Raw genomic sequence first — 6,782 nt, 5'->3', positions numbered from 1 at the left:
CCACTATTCATCTTCTTCCTCCCGCGGTGGATCACGGCCGAGAATCGAGTCGCCACCCGTCGATTCTCCTGTTCCAGCCAAGAGTCCCATGCGCAGCCAGCGACCGGATCCCCCGCCTCTTCTTCCGCCCGTGACGCCTCCGACCCAGCAATCGCCCAGCACCCAAGCATTTGCGACGTCTTCCCTTCCAGATTCATTCCTAGCACCAAATCGTGATCGGCTCCCAACAGCCGGTAACCCAGCTCGGCATCCATCTCCAGCCTTGTCCCCATCTTCTCCGAGATCCAGACATTCCGCATCAGCCTCCCATCGATCCCGCGGCCATCCCATCTTCTTTCGTCCACCTCCCGTCGATCCAGCAGCTAGCTCCATTTTCGGCCATCTACAATCAATCCGGCGCTCCACGGATCACTCCCAAGATTCAGTCATTCCACGGATTAACGCCCTTCATCCTTTATAAAATGAGGAGGGTGGCCATCGGCTTGGGGGAGCTCGGTTGAGAAAAATAGGGGAGACCCCCTGTTTCGGTGAAAAGAAGAAGAAAGCCGAGAGGGAAGAAGAGAAAAAGAAATAAAAAAAAAGAGAGAGAAAGGAGGGAGAAAGTAAAAGTGAATCCTAGGTTCTTCGGTATCAAGCATGCTGAATTATTATTATTTTTTTTTAATCATGGCTGAACCTGATTGGGTTGGCTACGTACCCCTTCATAAGAGGGATCAAGCCATACGTAGTTCTTTTTAAGTTTTAAAACGCAGCGGAAAAACCGAATTAAACAATTTAATTCATGCAAGATCAAATCTAGATATCAGCACCTTAAGAACACATAGGATTATGCCGGAATCGTTTAAACAATTATGCTAAAACTTTCATGCATGATTAACTATCAGATCTGAAACTTAAGAACTCTATTTCGATTAATCTCCGAATATCCATCGAATGGATTCTGGAGATAACTCTGTGAGGATCCCCAAAGGAGGATAAAACCTCGGAGAATCAGATCTAGACCCTGACTCCAAAATAAAATATTGATGTGGGATTAATACCTTTTATGATGGAAGAAACTTATAAATCTGATCCTTGACTTCGCAGCTACGCACAAGAATGGCCTCTATGAGAAGTACACACGAAGCCCTAGGTAGATCGTCTTCCGCGGGAGTGCTAGCTCGCGTAGGAACGTTGCAATGGCTGAAGCTTTCTCCTTCTAAACACTCAACCTTTGATTGTTCTTCAAGGAGATGGAGGATGGACGTGAGGAAGAAGTAGAAGAAGGGATGGAGGCTCTCAGAAAATTTTTTCAGAATTTTTTGAAACTTCTAAATATGGTATCTCTTGAACCCAAGGCATGGGGGTCATTTATAGCCAAAAGACCCCCCCACGCCTCACACCTAATTTAGCCAATTAATTTGGCTGATAAAATCTCCAAAAAATTCTTGTGATTTGACAGCTAATAGGAGATAAACATATCCAAATTTCGTGCATTTTGGATTCCTAAAAGATAGAAATTTATGTGTCCAAAGTTCAGCCGCAGACCACCCTATTTCATGCACCATGCAATCCCTACAAATTAGGAAATTCATCTAAATCTTTCTAGGAAGATTTAAGGTGTCATTTTTATAGAAAATATAGCTCCACGCCTCCTTTCTTTTCATGCCAATTTTTGGCCAAAAATAAAGAGTATAGGCATAGAAAATATTGGGGATAATTCAAGGTGTCATTCTTCTCCAAGAAGATAAGGATGGGTTTTTAAAATTTAGGGATTCTTCTCGTTATCTAATTTTGATTATTTGGACTCATAATCCTCATCAAATAAGGTCTTCTAATTGATTTGGATCAAGCCCAATCCAATTGGATCAAGTCCCATCAATTGGGTCAAGCTCAATCTACTTGGGTTGAACCCAATCCAATCAGGTCAAACCCTGATGCAGCCCAAATTGAATCCTATTCAATTTGGCTCAACCTAAGCCCAATTACTCAATCAAATTGAGTTCTTTAGCAATCTAATTGCTAATTAATCCTTCAATAATTCAATAATTATTTTAATACAACTTTTGCTTTGGATAATTTGTCAATCGAATTGACCAAATTATCCCTGAATGATTCTTAATCATCAATCAGCCATTTGATCAACCTAGAAACTTCTATGTGTGTGACCTCATAGGTTCAAACCTAAGTCGGTAGTATAGGAACGTCTTCCTATACTAATCGATGTGACCATCTAGCAATGATACCCGACGTCCGGATAGGCCGAATATATGCGAAGCAAATATTCTGGAATCCTGGACTATGGTTAATGTATAATTCAATCCCTTTGACTCCTAATGCCAGGATGACTTAGAGCTCACTGTCAACCCTATAATTAGTACATCCATTATGTAATTAACTTTAGATATCCCGTGACTCCTCACTGGGATTATTCTGGCCAAGGTTTTGCTAAATTAATCACCATTTTGACATTGACAACTTTGACATAGACAAGGCCATAGAAGAAGTCAACATCTTACTCGACAATCAATCTCCCATGAGTTCCCTTCCTTGGAAGATCTGACCTGAACCTCTTCCCCCCATTGCTAGTGCACCACTTTGTCCTTCCATTGATTCTCCACCTAAACTTGAGTTAAAGCCACTTCCGACAACTCTTAAGTATGCCTTTCTAGGACCAGAAGATACCCTCCCTCTAATCATTGCGGCCAACTTATCTACTGAACAGGAGGGTAAACTTTTAAGGGTACTAGAAGAGAATAAACATGCCATAGGATGGTCTGTAGCCGATTTGAAAGGGGTTGACCCCTCCATATGCATGCATGGAATCCATCTCGAAGATGATGCAAAGCCCACCCGAGAAATGCAAAGAAGACTCAATCCTAACATGAAGGAGGTAGTCAAGAAAGAAGTTGTGAAGTTATTAGATGCCGGATTCATTTACCCAATTTCTGATAGTAAGTGGGTGAGTCTGACACAAGTGGTACCCAAAAAATTAGGTATCACTGTGATTGAAAATACGGAAGGAGAATTGATTCAAACACCCACAACCACGGGTTGGCGCGTGTGCATTGACTATAGGAAACTTAATTCAATGACTAGGAAGGACCATTTCCCTCTACCTTTCATAGATCAAATTTTGGAACGGTTGGCTGGTCAAGGTTTCTACTGCTTCTTAGATGGTTATTCTGGATATAATCAAGTACCTATTTACCCGGACGATCAAGAGAAAACCACTTTTACTTGCCCATTTGGGACATTTGCATATAGGAGGATGCCTTTTGGACTATGCAATACACCCACAACTTTTCAACGATGCATGATGGCCATTTTTTCAAATATGGTGGAAAACTTTTTAGAAGTGTTCATTGATGATTTCTCAGTTTTTGGCCTATCTTTTGACGATTGTTTGGACAATTTGACCTTAGTTTTGAAAAGATGTAAGGAGACCAACCTAGTATTAAGTTGGGAAAAGAGCCATTTCATGGTTCAAGAAGGCATAGTTTTAGGACACGTCGTGTCCAAGAGGGGTATTAAAGTAGATAAAGCCAAAGTCGATCTTATTTCCAATCTCCCTCCACCCAAAACTGTGAAACAAATTCGATCATTCCTTGGCCATGCTGGTTTCTACCGTCGCTTCATTCAGGATTTCAGTAAGATTTCCAAACTCTTGTGCAATCTTCTTACCAAGGACACGCCCTTTGTCTTTGATAAAGCATGCGAGGAGGCATTTGAAAATCTTCGCGCGAAATTGACCACTGCACCTATCATACGGCCCCCTAATTGGACCCTTTCATTTGAATTAATGTGTGACACATCTGACTATACAATTGGGGCAGTTTTAGGGCAACGGCTAGATAAAGTACCTCATGTCATCTACTACGCCAGTAAAGCAATCTCAGATGCACAATTGAACTACACCACCACTGAGAAAGAATTGCTAGCTGTAGTATTCGCGCTAGACAAGTTTCGATCTTACCTATTAGGATCCAAGGTTACCGTATTCACTGATCATGCTGCCCTTCGACACCTTCTTGCAAAGAAGGACATCAAACCCCGTCTGATTCGATGGATTCTTTTACTACAAGAATTTGACCTAGAAATTTATGACAAGAAAGGAACTGCAAATGCAATACCAGACCACTTATCTAGGATTCTTCTTGAGCCCTCTAAGAATACCTCACCCTTACATGATGCTTTCCCAGATGAACAATTATTTGAGGTACAAGGAATGAAAACGCCATGGTTTGCAAACATAGTAAATTACCTTGCCATAAGACGAATTCTTGATGATTGGTCAACTCAAGACAAGAACCGATTCTTTTCACAAGTAAAGTTCTATTATTGGGATGATCCCGATCTATTCAAGTATTGTCCCGATCAAGTAATCCATCGATGTGTCCCCGAATGCGAATTTCAAAGTATTCTTTCATTCTGCCATTCACAAGCTTGTGGGGGACATTTTGGGGGTAGAAAAATTGCAGCAAAAGTTTTACAGAGTGGATTTCATTGGCCCACACTTTTCAAAGATGCCCATAACTTTTCTCAAACTTGTGAATGGTGCCAACGGATGGGTACCATCTTCCGTAGAGATATGATGCATCTCAATCCTATTTTAATTGTAGAAATCTTTGATGTATGGGGTATTGACTTCATGGGCCCTTTCCCACCATCCTTTGGTTTCGAATATATTCTTGTAGGGGTTGATTATGTTTCAAAATGGGTAGAAGCTGTCGCCACTAAAACCAATGACCACAAGGTTGTGATTAAATTTTTACATGAAAATATCTTTTGTCGTTTTGGCACACCCCGAGCCATCATCAGTGATGGGGGATCTCATTTTTGCAACCGGTCTTTCGAGGCTTTGGCTCGCAAATATAACATCACCCACAAAGTTTCTACCCCATACCATCCCCAAACGAGTGGACAAGTTGAGGTGTCCAATAGGGAGTTAAAACACATCTTAGAAAAAACGGTACGTCCCGATAGGAAAGATTGGTCTCAAAGGATAAATGATGCACTCTGGGCCTATCATACTGCCTACAAAACTCCTATTGGCATGTCTCCCTACCGATTAGTTTTTGGAAAAGCTTGTCACTTACCAGTAGAACTTGAACATAGAGCTTTCTGGGCTGTCAAAAAGTTTAACTTAGACATGGCAGCAGCTGGTCCTAACCAAAAACTCCAACTAAGTGAACTTGAAGAGTTGCGCAATGAGGCCTATGAAAATGCTAAAATTTATAAAGAAAGGACTAAGTCTTTTCATGATAAAAATATTAACCGTAAGTCCTTCGAACCTGGTCAAAAGGTTTGGCTATTCAATTCCAAGTTGCGACTCTTTCCGGGTAAACTTCGCTCTAGGTGGGATGGACCATTCATAGTGAAAAAGGTTTCTCCTTATGGTGCAGTAGAGATCGAACACCTCAATGGTGGACATGATTTAAAAGTCAATGGCCAAAGGTTAAAACCTTATGTGGACTGTGTTACCAATGGGCAATTGATCGAATTTCTTAATTTGACGAACCCTGTTTATCAAAATAATTAAGGACACAGAAGGATACACTGTGTCTGGCTGAAGACAATAAACTTAGCGCTTGTTGGGAGGCAACCCAATTCTTTTAGTTTTTTTTAACATTGAGGACAATGTTAGGTTTAGGTTTGGGGGTATATTTTCAAATATTTTTAATCATTTTTATTTTGTTTGCATCTCTTGCATTCGTTTTCACTTCACAATATCAGGTTTAGGTTTGGGGGTATTCATCTTGATTTTCATCCAAAAAAAAAGAAAAGAAAAAAATGTGTGTTCATTTTCATTTTTTATAAAATAATAATAAATAATAATAAAAAAATTTTAAAAAAAAGTTTTTGTTTTTAAAAACCTAATTTCTATACATTTATGCGAGAATGATAAATATACAAGGTATATAAAATCTAAAAAGCCCAATGACTAGTAGGAAGTAATATAAATTTAAGTTCTTTTTATTAAGTCTCTCTTAGGGAGTTGTAAGCTAATTAATACTTTGAAATTTCACTACACACTGGCCGACCCTTCTAAGGTCTAGGATCGACAATATGTTGATAGTATAGCAGCAACCTTGGATCCTGATGAATCATACTTATCTAATTCAAAAAAAAAATCATCAATAAAAATGGATTTAGTCAGGAACATCGAAAAGGGCTACCTATTGTCAAAGGTCAAGTAGGCTTGTGATGAGGACTTCGAGCATAAGTCCGTAGGGAAGTCTTGATGCCCGACACCTTATGCCAACTGGTGTGAGAGTTGTCGACTGACTGCTCGTTACATGGAGAAATCACCAAAAGAGTAAAAGTGCATAATTTATATATCTTTCTTAAAAAAAAATTTAAGAAAAAAAAATGTTGTATTGACCTTGAAAAAGACAATAGTGTGAAAGCCGTTGTTGTAAAAATTCGATTAAACTAGAATATTATAGATAAAGCCTGTGAGGTACTAAAGTAAACATCCACAACTTTCGAAATCTTGCAGATAAGATGATTTTGAATCAGTGAGTAGGTTCCTTCGACCAATCCTTGGAAACTACTAGTTTTTGCAATATTTTGGAGATCCAAACCCTTAGCTTGTGTACGGTGCAGATTTCACCGAGCACTCCAGTATAAAAAAGTATAATAAGAAACTTAATGACTTCAACTTATATTGCATACTAACCTAGAATTTGGGCTGACTTAGTAAATAAAACCGTGTGTGCTTTAAAATTCTTATCATTTATGTATCCTAAATTAGATTTTAATAATAACAATAATAATAAATAATTTACAGTAGTTTGTGG

The sequence above is a fragment of the Phoenix dactylifera genome, unplaced genomic scaffold, assembly GCF_009389715.1.
Source record: "Phoenix dactylifera cultivar Barhee BC4 unplaced genomic scaffold, palm_55x_up_171113_PBpolish2nd_filt_p 001165F, whole genome shotgun sequence".
In the NCBI taxonomy this organism is placed as follows: domain Eukaryota; kingdom Viridiplantae; phylum Streptophyta; class Magnoliopsida; order Arecales; family Arecaceae; genus Phoenix; species Phoenix dactylifera.
Note: the sequence above shows the minus strand (reverse complement) of the source record.